The following is a 20841-nucleotide window of genomic DNA, read 5'->3' on the forward strand; positions in this document are numbered from 1 at the left end:
CTTATAGAGCAGCCCCCTTCAATTCAGAACCTGCATATTCCTTAACCGAAGAAAAGAGCTGAAGTACACAACATGATACTATCAGTCCTGTACTGCGTATCAGCCCACCAGCCAAACTGCTGGTCTGAACTGCTGGGCCAAACTCTTAATCAGGAGTCCTTGAAAACCTCTACAGAGCAAAACCTCACTCTGCTGGAACATCCTGGAGTATTTTTCATTTGCATTTATTTTTAGCTTCCCATTAATTAATTTAAAATAATACTTTTGCTCTGTTTGTATTCAATTAATTAGATTATGAAGTTTCTGGCATGCTCAAGCATGAGCTTAGTAACAGACAAAATAGCACTCGTTTGGGCACTACTTTGTCGCAGACCTAAGTAACAAAGACAAATACAAACAACATCTAAACTCTGGGTTCTTTAAATGGCTAAGAAAATTACAATCTTAAAAGAAAACGTAATATGAAAGGCAACCACTGAGCAGAAATATGCCTGGCTCAACGGGACCCAGCAGCTATCTTGGGCAGAAACAGGAAACTTTCTTGGAGCCCTTGGCACTCTCAGGAACACCGCACACATTTTTCTGGCTTGGCTTCCTTTGTCACCACAGAGCTAATTGTAAAAAGAGGTCAAATGATTTTTGTGGTATTTCAAATTCAGAGCAAAAGCTAGTACATGTCGTTAATCAAGTAAATTGCTAATGCCTCATTCTGCAAAGTAAATCGCTTAAGTTATATCTTTTTTTCCGTAGGTCTGGTTAAGGACACAGAAGACAAATGGATTTTCAGCATTAAAAAAGTAAAAAAATATAGTTTTTCATAATTCATGTGAGGCACTGTGAGGGCGGGTTGGATGCTTGGTTGCTTTTTAAAAGGTCATGCATAGACGGGCATGCACCTAATCTGCTATCCTATAAGCTATCCTAATTCTGAAGTTTGGTTTACAGCAAATGTAGCTCACACAATGCACAACTATTTGAATCCTCAGGAATAAAGTCACCAACTAAAATCCACAAAGGGGCACCAATTGTTGAAACACCTTCAATGCATAGTGAGACTTGGCAAAATGCCTTTGCATTCAGCTGAGATTTCGGAAGTGGATGAAGTAAACTAAGCATCCGAATGTTCCTGATGTTCTGTAGGAGCTACACACTTTTCATTTTCTTGAGATTAGTGGACGAGGCTGGATTTAAAACAACAGCATAGGAGAAAGCCACATTTTTTCACATGTAAGACAGCTAAGATACTAAGATAACTGAAAGGTGGGAATTTTCTCACTTATCCTTACACTAAACTGTGTTTCTTGACCATAGACATGCTTTACTCTTTCCCAGACATACATCACAGCAGACAATGGCAAATCTCAAACCTCCTTTAGAATTTACTGTTCTAAATTGGCTGATCCTCACCTTGAGTGATCCAGAGCATTGAAGGAAGCCAGTCAGTCTTACCCTCCTTTAAACAGCCATTACACATTTTCAGATCTAATTTGGAATCACAGAACTCCTTCAACCTTCTCCCAGTACTAAATCCAGAGCATACCTGTAGATAGCAACTTACTAAAAGACTTAACACAGACCCACCACTTTGTACACCGAGAATTCCACTTGTGTGCAACTGACAAAAGGTAAATTGTAAATCTGCTTGCTAAAACAGTTCAACAAAATGGATGAAAACCCAGTTTGCATCTGAAGAGCTAAACAGATTTGAAAAATTTACTGTCATTTCAAATGAAAAGAAGCTGGAGCAAGAAAGACCTCCTTTCCCCTCACGTCAGACTTCAGTAAAGAGAGATGTCTGTGAGTGCAACTTTCTCACTGGAGGCTGGGTCTGCACCAGCCTTTCTTGCCCCTAAGAGTAATAGAATAGTGCACTTTCTCCAAAACAGCTGAAGTTTCTGCAGAATTAGCCAAGAGCAGGTGCTGAGCAGTATATGAGCTATCGCTACCCTGAACAGTAGTAAAAGTCTAGACATAGTTTTCTTGTATAATTTAATCTTTATGTCAGCCTCCTCACTTCCTTCTATTTCTTTGCTCATCTGCTGCCTGCTCTCCCATGCATAGTAAGTACACCATTAAAATAACAAGGCCTAGGCTCCATGACCATTCCCACCTCTTTGCTTTCAAGTCCGTCCCATCTTTGGACCATCTGTACTTTCTGTCTCAGCAGAAAATTAACTCTATCAATAGCATCTGGCACAAGAGGATGAAGCAACTGATGGGAATTTCAGTTGCTTGTAAAGTGATGGAGAGACAAACTAAGACCACCACAAATATATGATCCTTACTGCTCCTGATGGGTCTTAAAGTGAGCAGAAGGAAGCACATCCTAAGTACAAAGCAACTTCATAGGCTAAGATATTATGAGTCTTAAAACGTATCAGTTTGCAAGCCTCTTTGGGTAGAAACACACACTTACTCCACAAACTCACGTCTGCCTAACATTTGTAGCCTGATGTGACATTATCTGCAGATCTCCAGCCACTAACACCATAAAAATAAGTAATTACAGTAATAATACAGAGGTTTTCGGAACAGCAGGGAGGGAATAAGCTGAGATAGATGTGAAGGAAGAGCGCTAGAAAGTTCTGTAGCAGAGACTCAGCCACCTGCTGACTGCACAACAGAGAAACCTCTTAAGAGGCAAATACAGTCAGAAAGCCAGTAAGTGCAAGTTCAGTTAAAGTGAAGTTTTCCTGCCTTCTACAAACCTGTAAATATTGCTTTCATTACTGTCCTAACCACCACCTACATACACAGGCAGGAATCCTTTAATTCACAAACATTTGCAAGAGTCAGTGCATAAAATCTAATAGGAACATATGTTCAGACCTTGAAATAGCCTGAGCAGTTCCTCTTCACGACAGCAGTGATAGTCACATCCAACTAACAGCTTCCCTACTGCTAAGGACATCGGTCCCCATCACTGTCAGAGACAAATCAAAGCCAAGCAGATTAGAGAGGAGCTGCTTAGCTTCTGTGAATGCACAGAGGCCCAGCTCAGTTTGCATCTTAGGCAATATAAGCAAGGAAAAAAACATCAGCAATAAGAGAGAGGGAAGGATTGAAGATGACGACAAATGAAGGAGGGAGGGAGAGATAGATACTGCATTCACAGGTTTTATATTGAGTTAACGCTGTCCTTAGCTGGCTTACAGAGGCAGCCGCACCTGAGCCTTGCTTCCCTCTCACAAGACAGTGTCCAGGAATATTTGTCAGGTACCAGAGATGAGATGGATTTTATGGAGCTTTGAAGGGAGGTTGTGAGGGCAGGAGGAAATGAGGTGCTAATGCTGATCATAACAAAAACTGCTGGAGCCAGCCGTAATGGGACAGTGGGAGCGTGTCTGAAGTGAAAATGAAGGCGTTAAAGGATGTACCACACTACATCAATGTCAGAGACTGCTTGGTGCCTCTGAGCAACTCAGAAATAGAAACGTGGCATGATTGCCCTGCACGGCTCTTTGTGGTTACGGCAGCTATCTGTGCCCTCTCAAAAATTATAAAGCAAAAGCTTTCATATTAATGAGACAATTGTGTGGCAAGGTTGTGGGAAGTACAGTCAGAAGACAGAGATGCACTTTGTAACAAAGGCATTCTCTTACCAACTTTGTTTCCCATTTTCACTCAATATATTCTAATTGGAGGGAAGGAAGCTGATGAAAAGGTTAGGAGCTGTGGTTAACACAGCATTTCCCAAGCCTCAAATGACTCGGCCCTCTTCAGCAATACAGAACCAAGATATATACTCTCCTCTCCACCACTTGTTTTTAAGTGCCCCGTCACCTGTTTGTATCCACAGGCCCCCAGCCACTCCCCTTTGGACAGGGTGGTAAGGAGAGCTTAAAGAGGCACAATAACACTCCTAAAACATTCCAATTAAGTAAAATGGCTGTTTTATAGAAGCTTGGGCAGTGATTATTCTTCACTGGGTAGCTTTTATTTCTGTTTAGATTAGCCTATGATTTTTATTATGCTGAACTGATTAAGGGGCCAAACCTTATGTGTGTCCTGTCTGTCAGACAATAGAGGACCTGATCTCACAGATCTGCACCAGCCCAAGCCCCTCTGCATTTCTGAAGAACTTTCAACAATATTTTGTAATAGTTGTGCTTTTGAGGGAACACAAGATCTGTGAATCTGTGCAGTTTTGCTTTGCCGTCTCCAGCGAGTGCACGACTTCTTACAAGACAATACACTATTGCCAGGAGCCCAGTCTTCCTTTACTCAGACGGCACAGTGTACTTCGATGGTATCCATAACTAGTTTTAAGGGAGTATGCATTGTATCAAAATGAGACTAGTTTGTCTCATTACCAGGTTTTTGTACTTGGTGGGATAGAGGAGATAAACATACAGGGTTAATACTTTACACTGTGAGGAATACGTTTTCTCAAATGGCATATCCCATTACCTAACACAGAGTCATAAGGGACGCTGGTTCTCAGGCACATGTTCACTTGCAGAGTCCACACGCCATGTTTTGCTCACCTACTTACCATGACCCCTAACCACCTCACCACGGGACTAGATGCCAAGTAGAAAGGACACAACCCGATCAATGAGAAATATTAAGTACAGCTGAAACCTTATTCCTCATTAGAAATAAGAAGCTTTAAGTTGCAGTGAGGTAACTACCACCTTAGCTCCCTAAAGATGAATTTCTAACATCCCCTTCTCATAAAACACAGCATGCCATAGCACAGGAACTGGCACATCCAAAGCCCTTGAGATTCAGAAGAGAACTGAGCTTCGGCACCCTGGGCAGGAGCTGTGGCCACTGAGCCCCTGGGTGAAGGGGCTGCAAGGCACTACCAGCAGTGGGTGGTGGTGGACTTTTCTGATGGGTGTGCTCGCAGAACGCCTGCCAGATGCAATGTGAGATGTGCCTAGACTATAGATTTTGATAAACGTAAGCTATGAAGTATAAAATATTGCTTTCATCTCTGTATTACACCAACCTTTTATTCCCTTTGTGAACTGCCCTTAATTTAATAAACTGAGCCTCGAAAATTTGTTGAGGCAGATACACTAGCTTACTGATTAATGACACCTGTACAACTGGTGGCATGTGGGATCTTAATGAAGTCTGGAAAATTATTATTTTGCTAATTCTAAGGTGAAGAATTAGTTAAATAGGTCTTTTTTTCAGGACTACGCATTTCCATGCATTAAGATGACTTTAATGCAATTGTCAGGCCCAGCCTTTGTAGTCACTGAGAATTACACTTGTTTATTGTGTCTGAATAAATTTGACAGAAGAGTGCTCTCAGGCACTGCCATAAGGTTTATGTATGCTTGGGTGGTACAATCTGAATTTCTATATTTTGAAATATTTAGGTTCATCAATAAAGCTAAAGGGCAGTGAATTAAAAATCAATACAAAGGCAGACTTCTTAAGGCAACACAGAGGGAGTTCATGGACTACATAATTGCTAGAATTCATTAAAGACAGGTGCGGGTAATGAATTTTAAGAAGGATCCAGTGTTATCATTATGCAACCTCACATAAAATGGGTAGTAAAAAAAAAATCACACTTTGGAGTATGAACTGACAGATACAAAGGTCATGAAGTAACTCCTCTGCCTTTTCAACCTTAAGTAAATTACTGCACAGTTGATTAGATAAATTACTGAAAGGAGCTGCAGGTCACCTTGATACGGCTCCATCGCTGTTACAGGCGGTGTGCTGATACGCCACAGGAGGTAATGAGCTAATTCAATATGGCAAAGTCTGCGTTAAGAAAGCATTGTTTCGTCTTATATTCCTAACATAAGGAAGCTTGCACAGCATCCCTCATCCTTCCCAAAACATAGAGAGGGAAACAGTAACTTTTTGTGTGCCTTGTGAGAGCAGTGACCTTGGACAACCTTCAGAAAAAGTAACTGTACAAACAAGCAGACCTGTGACATAACGGTGATGGAAAGGAATTCCTCAGAGTTATGCTTTCGGAAGACAGAAAAACATGGACAAGAAGGAAATCCTCTGCCAAAACAGGCAGTGACAACCACATTTCGTTTCAAATTAAAGCCGTCTTTTAATCTCATCTGAAAACTGGTGTCAGCACAACATTCAAAGCCAACTTTCAACAGAAAATACTGGACTGCAGCTCGTTAAGGGAAATCTCATCCCAATTACTTATGGCACTCTGAAAATCTGTTAGGATTTTTTTATCCACCATCCCCTGAGTGTGTCTTGTCCTCTGGCCAGTGCCTTGTTTAAAAAGAGAACTCAAAAGCAGCATCCACAAAAGAAGTACAAAAATTTTAAATCCCCAAACACTTCCCATGATACATTCATAGGACTGACTATGCTAATACCTAAGCTAAACTGCTTAACAAGGCCAACGTTACACCTAATCAGGTGGTAGCTGTTTTCTCCAGCCTCTTCCCTAACCAGTCTGACTCTGGGCACTTACTACTTTAAAACCCTGTCCAGTGAAGGGATGGAGGGTTAGGACTACCCTCACCACCATCCCAGCACCCTGTTCAGCAGGTTTTTTTATGATTTCTTCTTTCTTGATTTGACAATGGTAAAACAAACCATTTTGTTTTGAATCTTAGTGTCAATCTCAGAAGGCAATGGGAAACTGGATAGCACTTCCAGAAGCTCTATAGCAAAATTTCATAGGGTCTGACTGGTATATTGTACAGTCATCAGCAAAGGGAAGACCTCAGTCACTGAATAAAACCTGTAGAAATACAAATAATCAAATATGCAACTTCATAAAACCAGCATTTTCCATGTGAAAACGGATTTGCTGAAAAATACTAAATACTATTACTATCACCACCTAAGAAAAATTTAGCTGAAATATCTCATTACAGAGTTCCTTGCCCCAAAGGTGTTTGTAGGGTTTTTTTAGCGTGTACTTACCCAAAATGTTTCCTTGAACTTGGATTAAGAAATTACTAAACTGCATTTCCCTAACAGCATGTTGATTTTTGTAAACTGAAGTATGGGCCCACATTTTCTAACGAAAACTGAATGGCCCAGAAGATTACATTTCCTATAATGCAATGCAGATCTTCCTCTGAGGGATCTGTATAATATATTATAGAAACTGCGTAATTCTGAATAATCCCTGGAGATGTAGTCCAGAAAAGCAGGCCAACCCAAAAGGGAGAATGGAAAACACATCATGTGTCTCAACTGCAATCCCCATTTCATATGTAGCTTAAATACTAAACAGGCTCAAAATTAAATACTGCAGAGCCAATCAGTAATAGAAATTAAGCATTTTCAACCTGAAAACTGTTAAAATATTTCATGTGATTAAAGAAAAGTCAAATGGAGTGTTTCGGAATTCCCACTCTGTTAAAATGTCCTATTTCATATTTTAGTATCAACCTGGAACAAACTCAAATATTCAAATGCAGGCATTCCCACTGTGATGGAAACTTCAAGTTTTGCCCAGCTATAATCACAGCTGATTCCCTTCTTTAATTTCAAAGGCAACCCTGAAGTCATGTATAAGAAGAGTAATTTGCTCTTTTCCTGTGGGATTTTGTTTTTCTCCTTTAAAAAAGTCTGTTTTCTGAAATGTGAGTGCCTTCAGTGAAGTTTGGAGAGCTGCTATTTAGATGCTAATCAAATGTATATGGACACATCAAGGCACTGAGCTCAGACAGAAGTCAGCAGGCTATCTACAGAAGATGAAGCCACATTAATGAGTCATGTCAACATTGATCCATGTAAACAAATGCCAACACTTACATGGAAAAATTATGATCATCTGATCATCATTCCCCTTGGACTGCAGAAGACAGCGAAGACAAATCTCAGTGCAACTCTGACACTCAAATCCTCCTCTTCTGAACTGACCATGCACCACCATTCACTGAGACATGCTTTTCTGTGTGCATCAGGTGGCTCCTTCCCTTCTTGTCCCATACACGTACATTAATTTCTTTCAGGTACCAACTGACTTGCTACGTACAAACCTACAACAGGCAGTCACGTTCATGCAGCTAGGGAGCCAGCAGCAGCTGTAGGCAGCTACAACACGTGTGACAAGCTGGGGTGCTCCTAACAAAACATTCAAGTGTTGATTTCAGGGAGGAAAATAACACTATATATTTCTCATAGCCAAGCAGAGAGATATGCCAGCTCTCCAAGCCAGCAACATATCTTTTCCACTCCTCACACCAGTAATAGCACAAGATCTTTTAGCATTAAATAGAAGACTCCACCATGTCCAGAGGCTATGATTACTCTTACATGGAGAGACCAGAGAGCTTCTGCTAGTCTCTTTCATGATGATGCTCCTAAACATTATATTAAACACTCTTTCTTGACCCCTGTTAGATCTCACAAGCGTTTAAAGGTTGATGCCACGTTGACTAAAATACAAATCTGTAATTTTCATATTACAGAGAATAAAACTTTCAGTTGTGCAGTGCTTAGTCCCATGTTCTGTAAAGCTTTCTATCTTCAGAAAGTCGTGGCTTACTTGAAATTGCTACCCAGGGTGGCTTTGTGACATTTTAACGCCCACTTGGTGGGTACATAAAAGGAATATGAAAGGGATGAAAGATAACTGTTGGCATCACAGCCCATTCCACACATACCATTGCAGGGACACTCTAGGTCCATTCAGTTCTGCATGGTTGTGCTACCTTTATAATGTATAGGTAAATTTGTCAAGTTGAACACAATTTGCCATTGTTTTGTGTATTTTGGCAGAACACAAGGCAAGATCACGCTAGCGAATCAGGCCTTGCATGTTACCCATTAGGTGTACGAGCTGCAGTCATCCTTATTCCTGCATCCTTATCCTTCCCCACAGTAGCATCAGTGTGCTGAGTCAGCCACTATTGCACTACCTGATGTCAAACAGTCCTGTGTAATACTAACCTGGGTGGGAAAGTTCAGCTTGATCCTAGCTGTTAATCAGATTATGATCTGAAGTATTTATTATGCTAAGGTTTGCACTTTTATACACGTTTGCATCATCAGGGGACAGTGCCATTAATAGCCTGTCACACACTCAGCAGCTTAGGGAAAATCTTTCTTCTGGCTGAAGGAAATATCCTTTGGGGATTTTAATGGCTGTGTGGCAGGTTCCTCGTTGCACATTTCTGCTGACAGGCCATGCTCAGGAAGCACCACAAGAAAGAGTACTGCTCCCATATCTCCATTTACTCATATATTATAGCCTAGCTGTGCTGCACTGACAACATTTACCTTTTGCCAAAAAACATCCAACACAAAATGGTATCGCATGCGCCGTGAGAGGACTGGAGAAGCAAAGAACTGAAATTTGAGGCAGTCAATTAGCAAAAGCCAACAGTGACTCTTAGTCTTTCCCTACTTTCTTGAAAAGCCTGGGGGAAAGGCATGAATCAGGCTGATAAAACAGGAGCCACTCACCTTCAGGTTACCAGTTCAAACAAATCCCGAGTCTAAAGCAGCAGAAAGTCTCTGTTATCCCCTGGAGGTTATTTGGTAGTTTATAAGAAACTTGCTAGAAGTAAGTCATACTGTATGGAGCATTTATTTACTGCTAACTAAATGCCCATTGAAAAGCAGCACTAATGCGAGGATAAGGCACATGGGACCACCACATCATCATGGTCCAGCTATACCAAAGCTATCTCACCAGCAGAACAAGGAAAAAAACCAACCTCCTTCTGAAGGAGGCAGCATTAACATAGGACTAAAGGCTAAAGGGCTGCTAAAAATTCCCTTTTTTTCTTTTTACAAGCCTGACTTCAGCAGCTCCTGTTTAGCTACCTTCTCACAGAAATACTTCTATTTTATAGAACACCCTTTCTCCTGTATAACTTTACTCTGATGTATTTGCAGCTCGCACTCCTCCCCAGTACATGGTCACTGGACTCTTCTTGCAAATGGGTGGAAAAATGCATCTCCTGAAAACAACCATGCCTTTATTGCATAGCGGGCAGTACAGTTAAACAACATGACAGCCACAAAGGGAGGCTTTCAGCAATAAACACTTCTGATGCTGTAACAGCAACGCTAATTACTGACAGGCACCTGAGGCAACACCTGAACAAATCAGCTATGTCCCATATTTGAAGATCACTGAAAGGTCAGAGCCTCAGGGGTACAAATATACATATGCATCCATGGACAGGAACCCCTGACAAACTTTATTTTTACCTGTTTCTCGAATATGACATTTATTGAGCACAATGAAGGCAGTTTGTGGTGTGTGCACTGCAGCAGGGTGCTGCGCAACATGAGCTGGCACTGGCCAGGAGACCCGGGCAACCTGACTGGAGCCAGACACTGCTCTCAGCGCCATCCCACCGTAGCCCAGTGGGGTGGGCAGAGAGGACTGGGAGCATCAGCAGGTGCCACTGGCCATCCCCAATGATTTGAGGTGATGAGAGAAGCTTGGGGTCAACTCAGAGTCCAGCCAAGACCTGCAGGAGATGAGCTGAAGACAGGGCACCCCATTGGGCTACACTGAAATCAGGACTGGGGGACTTCTACCAACAGCGCCCATACAAGAAAACCAGTTTCCAGATATGAAAACCAGTTATCCACCTGGGTCCCAGGCTGGACACTGGTCTCCCTGTGGGGCGGCCCCAGCCAAAATGGGGCCGGGTGGCTGGGCAGGGCCTCCTGGTGCCCTCTGCACCCACCCAAATGCCTTGTGCACACGTGTAGCAGCTTTGGTCTCAAAATGTCTATATAGCATGTGATAGGGAGAGATTTTAGCTTCCCTCCATGTTTTGCACACACACTGAGAGGTGTGTTACAATTTTGAGCTGTTTAGAGCAGGCAACAAGTGCAGCAGCAGGACCAGAATTGAAGTTATTGGATTAGCGGCTCAGTAATTCTCCTTATTGCCTTCAGCCATGTCAGAACAAACTTGTATGCTTTTCTGAAAATTGTATTACATTTGCAGGGCACCAGGCGCAGGGCACCAGGCCTCGGCCACCGCCTGCTGTGCCACCTGCAAGGAACCCACGCTGCACCTCAGCCTCCAGTCGGGCAGGTCCTGAAGGCTCTGCAAGCCTTCCCTGGGCACCAGGCTTGCCAAGGATACTTACCTGTGAAGAAGAATGTAATTTTTACCTTGCCTTCATCTGAAGCAGACCCATTTCAAACATCTTTTTCTCCCCCAAATACTTAGTAAGAAGAAAACCGTAATAATCAATTGCTGGTGATGCAGGTTTTTTTGCATTCATACTTCTAATCAGGTTTCCAGCCAGACTGCTAAGCCCCGCTGGCAACAGCACGCCCTCTCAAAATCTGTTCACAGCCCTTTCTTTCCAACCTTTCCTCCCCTCTTTCTACCCATCAGGATTACACACAATATTTATGACCATAATTACTCTGTCTCTTAAGACAGTAGCCATCTGTGAAAACCACAGAATACTGATTCTATATTTAACATTAATAAGTCTCATAAATAAACCTGACTTAATTTACAATAACTGGTTTCTCAGAAATACAAAACTTCCAGTCCAGTTAATGATTTCTTGCTGGCTGTTTAAAACACTGGGGTGTTTTTTTCATACTAGTGCACATATTTTATAGCTACTGCCGCTTCATCCTGTAAAAAGAAAAGTAGAGAAAAGGTTTGATTTCCCCCTCCCCTAATTCAGTAGTAATAAGAGTTGAAAGAAATGTAAAGTAGCAGCAATGAACTTACACTTGCTTGGAAAATTATTCTTGCTCCCATTATGCTTTGAAAGGCGTATTAAAAAAAGTCTCAGAGGCTTCACTCTTACTCATGCAATAATGTGCTACACAAGAATAATTTCTAATATTGTCTATCTGGTATAAAGCTAGCTGTGGTGACATTAACAATATTTTGTGGTCAGAGAACTGGCCCGGGGACTCAGAAAATTAAAACTAGGGCTCAGTATTTGACTGTTATGGATTTCCTGTGCTTTGCTGCATACAGAATTTCATCCATCACTCTAATTAGTTATCGCCTACATAATTCCTCTTTCGTCCTTACTGAGCAGCCATATAGCTTATATATATGAATGCCAACCAAACTATCTCTTGGATTACACTCTCTCTCCACCTCCACGAAAGACCTCACCTACAAAATCAAAATGCAGGGAAACATGTTCACATTTCCCCGCGTTTCTGCCAACTGCATGTGCTCAGCACTGGCTCACTCGGGTCAAACAGCATGGGCACAGCCTCTTGGCCTTCCTGAAAACCCACCTGGTACACAGCCACTGTCTGGCAACCTGTCTGGCACAAGAGTGTTTCTACAGCAGTTCCCAGCTCTTAACCCCTTAGCAATCCTATCTTCAATGCTGCTTTCATAAAGGGGTTGGGATACATGCTAAGTAACAGGGATCATTTAGAAAAGTAAGGATTTTCCAACATTAGGTACAGTTGAGGAGACACTGATAACAGCATTATTTACAAGGTGTCTGTATGTCTGGCTGTATGTTGGGTGTGACTGCAATATGCATGTCATACAGACCTCTTGTGCTTTCCCACTGAAGCAGGCATTTGCAGGTTTTCTAAGAGTAAGGGGTACATAGCGCGGAACACCATGTGTGATCCAAATAGTAAATTTGTTCTATACCAACACAATAATCTATGGATTCCTACTTAAAACAGATTTATTTGCACTCTATTCAGTGCATTACCTGCCAAGAATTTCTAAGAGAGAACATTCCGGCAATGTATCATTACATTTCAATCTTTCATATTTCCTCCTGTTTGAAATAACTCTGCAGTGCAGCATTTTATCTCATTTACACTAGTTTGCTTATGCCTGTGAGATTTTTTTTTTTTTTTTTAAAAGAGGACTGTTAAATAGCCACCTCTGCTATTCAGTCACGGCTCTGGGGCACTACATGCAAATCTTTCTTACTCCAACAGCACCTGAACATGGAAAGGCAGGCGGGGACTGAACGGATGTCTTATTCACATTCCCCATTATGTTTATGCATCCAAACAACAATAATTTCAATTACATTTAGAAACACAGGTTCAGATTCTCTCTTAGCTACAGATGACATCACTAGCAGGAAACAGTATAACAGCAAGAGTCACTTATAATAAAGTCACTCCAACATAAAGGGATTCACAGATGATATGGGCGCGCATAGCACTATCTGTGTAAAAATACAAATGTCCTGTTTTTATTAACTTATAAAACAAGTACTTGCAGCTTATCATCATCAACATCTGCAATCTGTTTACTGTTTTCCTTACAGTTCTAGCTTCTGGAACCCTGGATAACAGCAGAGTCTCAGCTAACAACAAAAACCACTCGTGGTCATGGTTTCAAAGAATAGCTAGAAAATATGAGACTTAACAAACTAAGATGGGAACAAAAGCATTCAGATCTCTGTTTAAAGTCTGATAATTTTCTAGGTAGAAACTAGAATGTTTGACCCCCCAAACAAGTTCAGCCTTTGCTCATCACCGTATGATAAAGAAACTGCAACATAAGCTTGTGATCAGCCTTGTAGAAATGTAAGTTCCATCGAGCAGCGAAGTATAAAAGAACCTGAAGTTCTACTTGCTGCATCTTTGGGTCTCAACACGCATTGTCAGTTTTAAGCTGCAGATTGAAACTTAAGAGAAATGTTATTAAAGTTCGTATGACCAGAAATATTAACATTTTTCCCTCCAGATGAGAATGGAGTTTTTTCAAAATACAGTCTTTCTATTCCCAGGAGTTCAAATAAACTGTACTGTGCCAATCTAGTGAGACACAAAAATGATAACTGACCCACTAGGTTTTATTATTTTAGACTAAGAAAAGTACAGAAAGCAAAGCAGCAGAGCAATTTTTTAAAAACTCCTTTTTTCCAACAATATCTTAATGACTGATAATAATGCAGACAGTCATTCTAAAACTTAAGTAAGTTTTAATATAATAACTGTAAGAAATATGTTTTAATATAAAAACTTCTATTTAAACTATAAAAGTTCCACCCAAAGTTGAAAGAAACAAAGAGGAGAGTGTAGTGATGTGCAACTGCTAGTTTTCTCACCTGCTTCCTTCCCTGGGACCATCTGCACTTTCCACAGAGATGCTGAAGTAGCAAGTGGAACAGTTAGGTGTGTAATGACAGGCCTTACCAGAGGCAGTAAACACTGGAATATCATGAGAAGACTTGAAATTTTCTGGCAGACGCAAAAATCAGGCACTGAATATAGTCCCATTCTATAAAGACAATATCATCTCCAAAAATATTTTTGCATGTTGCATTTAATGGAGGTCTGCACTAACCTCCCTGGTGCTTCTCAAAGGTACACTTCACTGCCAGTGCTTTGCTGAATGCAAGACTGAGTGCTCAGATGGAGGCACAGTACCCCAAAGACCTGATCCTGACCTCACAGCAAACTCTGTAACAACACAAGCCATCTCCCTGAAGTTAGCAGGTACAAATCTCAACCCCTGTGAATTAAGTAGTACTACTCCAATTCAGTTCAGATAGATCAAATGCCACTCAACTGAAGTAAAAGTAGTAAGGGAGAACAAAAGTAGACTTGAAAAATACAAGTGACTGGTGAATGAGGTAGCAGACAAACTGGAAACGAGCTTTTGAGGTTTCTCCCTAATTAGCCAAAGCAAAAATAGGAAAGATAAATCAGTCAAGACTATAAGGTCAAAATTAAAAGAGAAAGGTGAATACTAGAAGGTTAGCCCTCCTTTAAAATGATTTAGCATTTTCTTCTGGTGACTTGGAAGGTAAGCATTTCTGAATAAATTACCCTTTTTAAGTCTTGATTCATGCTTCAGTACTTCTTTTGAACATGTGCTTAAGTTCTGTTGATAGGGAAACTTATTTAATCACCTGCTAAAGTACTTTTCTAAATTGAGACCTAAATCAGCATCTATAAAAGCTTCGTTCAAATCAATGGGAATCTTTTTATAGACCTTACTAAGAGCTCTATCAGTCATTAAGTCAAAGGAGACTGAACCAAGAAGTGGAAAAATCCAAGCTGCTTCTCCTGGAAGAATAAGCTCCAAAACCTCTGTACTTAGTAATAACTTTCTTTCATCCTCTAATATTAAATGACAGCACTAATAACATGCAATATCAAGTTATTAAGCATCTAGTCCCGAGTCATCCAATTAGTTTACTGCAATGTAATTAAAACAAAAACAACATTAACTCAAAAGTGAAATTCACTGCAGTTGAGATGAGCAAAGCCAAAGAATAAAAGTTCATTAGAACTAGATGAAATTCATATCCAGATTGGTCTAAACTCTGGGTAATTAGCTTGAAACAGCTTGGCATTATCCAAGGAGGATACGGATAATTGGGTTCAACATCCCTGAAGATCTGCTATGTTTCTTGTGACAATAAACCATTTGTGCTTTGAAGCTGCTTCCCGTTTTCTCAGTCAGCCTCATCTGACAAGGGCTATTGACCTGATAATTTACTTGTCAAAACTTGTTAGTTGAGGCAGGACAAAAGCAACAAGGCATGTAGGTAATCCAAGAGATTAATTTGTCGTAATGACTTTCAGGGATCCTAACCATTGTAGAGGAGATCAAACACATCTCTGAAACAGTTTAGTCTAAGCTAGGGATCACATGGTGGAAGAAAATAAGCAGGCCAAGAATTATTACATTATTTTATGCGAGGTGGCTAGAGGAAAATAAAACTAGGTGTAAAGTTTGCAATTTATTCCAGAAGATGGGACATTTTCTCCTCAAAGTTTTAAGAAGGAATAGCACCTTCCAATTATGCTTCACATTATCAGTCATGTGGCTGACCCGAAGTAATAATAACAGAGCCCTGACAACTTCCCATTATGTCCCAAATGACCTCTGGGCAATCCCACTACTTCCCACAGTTCCTTCTGATTTAGAGTTGACTAAGGTTGAGTCAGCTCGCTGTATTTCTTAAAACAGTGTGTTGTAGATACAAAAGCAATAAAATCCAGCTCAGTTTAATACTGCTAATCTTATACATACAGAAATCAGGAATGAAACTCCTAAAACAGTGAAGATGTATTAAAATGCAGGATGCATTTCTTTTGTTAAATGCTGGGAGTCTGAATCTTCTACAACATTTAAGTGACTCTAGAAAGTGTGACATTTGAGTGACACCTTTTCTTTCAGAAAAATGAAGTTACAAATGTGCTCACAGAAAAATGAAAACTAATATTCTGAAGTATTAACATGAATATAGAAGTTGAGATTTTAGAAAAAATAGCAAATATTGTAAGTACCACAAGAAAATTCCATGAGGACAATGCTGTCATTTTGCTACATTGGTCTTGTAAGAATAACAAGGATAAAATGAAAAGTAGTCTCTTTGCATTTGGCACCTCAAATTCTGATGCCACAAGCAATACAGTCCAAAAAGTACAGCCATGCAAATTTTACACAGCTATTTTCCAGAACAGAAACACAATTTCAAAACCCTATATGAATTGGAGAACACATTTGGTTTTATCAGCTACGCCATCTCCTCCAGCGCTACCCTTGGCAGTAGAGAAGGGAAGGGACTCCAGAACTGCATATCACCTGGGGTTTCAGTTCACGGGGTTCACAGGATAGTCAGCTTTTAGAATGCAGAATTCAATCCTACTCCACGTCACAACTCCCTCAAGCAGCTTCTCTGCATCTCAAAGTCTGACATTCACAGAGAAAAGGCACCAGGGGAAACAAAAAATAACAAACCAAATATGCAAGGCCTTTCACATCCTACTGATGAGCAGATATCACCAGCTATGGCAATAAAAATGTTTCCTTTCCTGCATGCACATGGGAGAAGGAAGTAAAATTTAATTCTAAATGCAAATCTCAGAAAAAAAAAAACTTGCAGAAAAGGGCAGTAGGGAAATCCTAGAAACAAAATAAAGAGAAAGCATATGAGAAAACATCTATAGAAATCAGAGATAATAGCTCAAGGATTTTTGCTTGGTTTTGTTATTGGCTTTAATTAAAGATTCTTCATTTTTTCTATTCACACGGTTCATTTTCCCCCCTCCCATCAGCCAGCATGAAACCTGGCCCCTAAAGGTTATTTTTCACTCATGATAAGGTTCATCATCAGTCTTTCCATCTCTCAGTTCTGGTTGTGGGTTTCTAGCCTCCATCTTACTGGGATCATTCACCATGTTGCATAAGATCACACATAAAATCAACACTGGATCCTTCTCCATGATAACGCAGGCTTATTGTCAGTTCAGACAAAAAGTTGCATGCTAATAAAGTCGCTGTCCATGAGACCAAAAAAACCTTTAATTCCACAAACTAAAGATACTGTTAATCAAGCTTAACAGGTTATATAATTAAATAGGTTTGCAAGCAGATCTATTTTAAGTTGTGTGAAAGGAAAGGTCATTTTATGTAAAGTGGAGATGTAAGGGAAAACCAGAGGCTTCAGGATTTGCACAACATTCTCCAAAGGAAGGGGAAAGCAAGTTGTTGAAAAGGCTAAATGAGAACAATTTAAAAAAAGAGTGACTGAGAATATTAGATGAGGCACTCCCTGTTCCTGTGGGCCACCACAGAACTGAAAATGCAAGACTCCCAGAAGGCCTCCCACCATGTTGCCTAAGGTACTTCACAGCTGATTTACAGAAACACAAGCTCAAAGCCAGACTACCTTGGTGAAATTCTTCAAGGTGAGATATACAGGAGATCAGATCAGATGATCCACTGTTCATTTTTTAGCTTTGGTAGATACGAAGCTATCAACAATTACTTCAGAGGCACTCCAAGCAGCGTGACATCCATGAGAAAGCCAAGACATCAAAAGTTAAGTGATTTGCCCATAATCATGGGGAAGGTTCTTGTAGTGTGAAGAAGAGAATATTCTGCTTCCACTGATTCTGTCTCATTGGTATAAGCTGCAAGAGCTTTCTCCCCTCTTTTAACCATGTATGTGATTCTGTAGAACGGATGGGAAAAGAATATAGTGACTGTAAAAATCATCCAAGCCCCTTTCTTGACTCTTCCATCCAATTAAATGGTGATGAAAAAAAAAGACCATTTTGCAGCAATGAATTAGTGAAGATATTGTGAATATTGTGACATTTCCCACTGCCTCATAGCCAGCTTGTTACTACTTGTTTATAACGGAATAAGGAGAGCAAGAAAAGTCATTTTGTGCTCATTAGATTTTCAGATGTCTCAGATCAAGCTCTTCCATTGCATCACTCTTTTTGTAGTCGTGTATTTACTGAATAGAAACAGAAATGAACGTGTTTGAGAGCGGTCAACCACTGGAAGAGGTCCACAGAGAGACCAAGGAATCTCCAGCCTTGAAGATACTCAGAACCGAACTGGACAAGCACCTGAACAACCTGATCTAGTGAGACCTGCTTTCAGCTACCAGAGATCCTTCTGAACACAAATTATTCTGATTCTGCAATTGATTATCTTACATTGCTCTTCTGCAGTCCAAGGCAGCTGAGAGCACTTCTTCCTCAAGCAATCAGCTTCAGAGTGCCAATGCAACTACTTCAGCACGGGAATGCAGCTGTTATTTCTGTTGATGGAAGCCCTGAGGTTGCCTCCATTCTTTAAGTCGGATTCTACTGGAGTCATTCAATGCTTCATGTAGAATTCAATTGGACTCAGATCTGGTTCCCTGAATAGGAAAGACTATGAAATCTGCTGATACTGAACATAAAACCATTTTCAAAAATTGCATGGACAAATCAAAAATAATAATACAAAAATCTGAAGATCTCATAGACATAAGACAGAAACAAACCCCAACATGTGAAATGAAAGAATTTATATATAGTGCCTGAATTATGACTCTAAACTTCAAACTTCTTACATATGCCTTTTGTCTGGAAAAGCAACAAATATAGAATTCTAAACCTTCTATGTGTGCAAACAACCTTATGCTGAATATTATAAACTGAAATTGTGAATGCAGAAACCATAAAGAATAGGTGGCAAATTCTCTTAGTTCCTTTCACATTTGTTCTAAACAGGGAGGAAGAGTTTATCTGAAGCAATGCTGTAACATGTCTTCTGGTTTTATCAAAAAGTTTTTATACTTTTAGTAGAGTGACACCTCCTAGACATTTTTCAGTGCATGAAAATTTATCAGTATTTAGGATAAATGCAAGCGCTAACATGATGTTTCTAACGTAGCAGCACTACCCTTTTGGAGTTTGTGGAGACTGAGAAGTGTTCTCAGACTGGGACAGCACACAAATGCATGTAATGAGCTGGGAGTTATTTTAAGTTACCAGATCTATAGAAGGTAGGTCACAGCGTTCCAGAGTGGAAAATGATATGCAATTATTTCTGCCTCTTCATGGAAAGGCAAGACCCAGTGCCCTCAAGTCAAAGTCAAAAACAAAGACTCAGCTCAGAACTAATTGTTGTATGTAGATAGCGAGGTACACATCTTGGATTTGTTTATTCTTCTCTGAGGCTTGACTACTGCTTTCATTTTGAACTTACTGTTGAACTCATTTTGCACTAGCTATTTAATTCACCCTAAGTGACTTCTCAGCTGCTTCAGAATTGCTAAGTACACTTTACCTCCTAGTCAGCCAGCTTCATGTTACTGTGGTGGCACCATCAAGACTTCCACAGATGAAAAGGAGATACTTTTCCCCAGTAAGTTATCCTTTCTAAAACTCATTAATTTACTGTTAAAGAATTCCTTTTTCTCTTCTCTCATTTTACCCTCCATGTTATCACACTTCTTTTCCTCCACTATGTTCTGCCAGATTCTCACAATTACCACCATACTTTTTCTTACCCTCCCATTTCTCTCCTGTAATTTTACATACACTGTCTGAACCTCCAATGGTATCAGAGGATTCAGAACCAGATTTGATAGATCTTATTTGAAAGGCAGGTAAAGAAGTTGCCACTTCTTTCTTATGGCACTTAATTTATTCAACAAAACCAGCCTGCACTCCTGCTTGCTGTGGCCATACCATGCTGTAGACATGTACAGTCTGATATATCCTGTGTACCACTTCTGAAATTACTTTTTTCCTTCAAACAAGTGCAAATTATTTTATCAGACATATTCACTTGACTTTTACCATGATGAATTTCATTCTCATTCCTACCCTTTCTAAGTTTCTTTAAAACACTTATCTTCCTTACTATTCAGGGGATCTCACAACTTCTATCTTTCTTACCACTTCTTCCAGATAGTTAATGGAACTTCCAAACAATACTCTTCCAGATATTAAATAGCACAAATTATTTATTAAGAAAATAGGAAAACTTCAGGGAGACAGCAGATGTAAGTCATACCAAGCTGCTGCTTATTAGCTGTTAGTTACATTTCTCTCAACAATTTTTATTCCAGCTAATAACAGTGTAGCAAGCTGTCTTGTCTGAAGTACTCTACCAACTGTTACACTATAATATAGATACCTTTATCTGGGTTTTTCCCCCCCCAATAGCATCCAACACGCAATACAGAGATAAAAAGACCTAAAAGGAAGATACGATTTTTACCATCATGACCTCACTGAAATCAACCAAGCTATGGTGGTTTAACCAAGCTGAGAATACGGTCCTATTTATTTTTGTTAAAGATACATTTCTTCTTACAGTACATTAGTAGTCTAATCAACTGACAACTACACATTTTGCTTCAGCTGAAATTGCTGGTCACAAGCACCATTAAATACTTGAGCACAACCATACTAAAGCAAGGCAAGGCATTCTGTTAACTCTATCCTTGAACCATACAGTCTCTTGGAAGTTTCAAGAAGCACTGAAAATCCAGGAAACTTTAAAGACTGAATCACAGAAACCAGAGTTTACCATGGCCAGTGGAAATTGCGATGTATCAGCTTACAACTCTGTATTTTTAAAAGCCCAGTGGTACAGAAATTAAATGGGGGCGGGGGGGGGGGGGGACGGGACAGGGATGTAAAGGAAACAGAAAACAAATTTACAAAGCCAGCTGATGGCAAGAGGTGGAA

The 20841-nt window shown here is 40.2% G+C and overlaps 1 protein-coding gene across 7 annotated transcripts in view; it reads right to left on the reverse strand.

The window, feature by feature from the left end:
• TSPAN4 (tetraspanin 4) overlaps nt 1-20841 on the reverse strand; it is a 501360-nt gene that overhangs the window by 187637 nt on the left and 292882 nt on the right. The window lies entirely within an intron of this gene.

Source organism: Strix uralensis, chromosome 15 (genome assembly GCF_047716275.1).
Source record: "Strix uralensis isolate ZFMK-TIS-50842 chromosome 15, bStrUra1, whole genome shotgun sequence".
Classification (NCBI taxonomy): Eukaryota; Metazoa; Chordata; class Aves; order Strigiformes; family Strigidae; genus Strix; species Strix uralensis.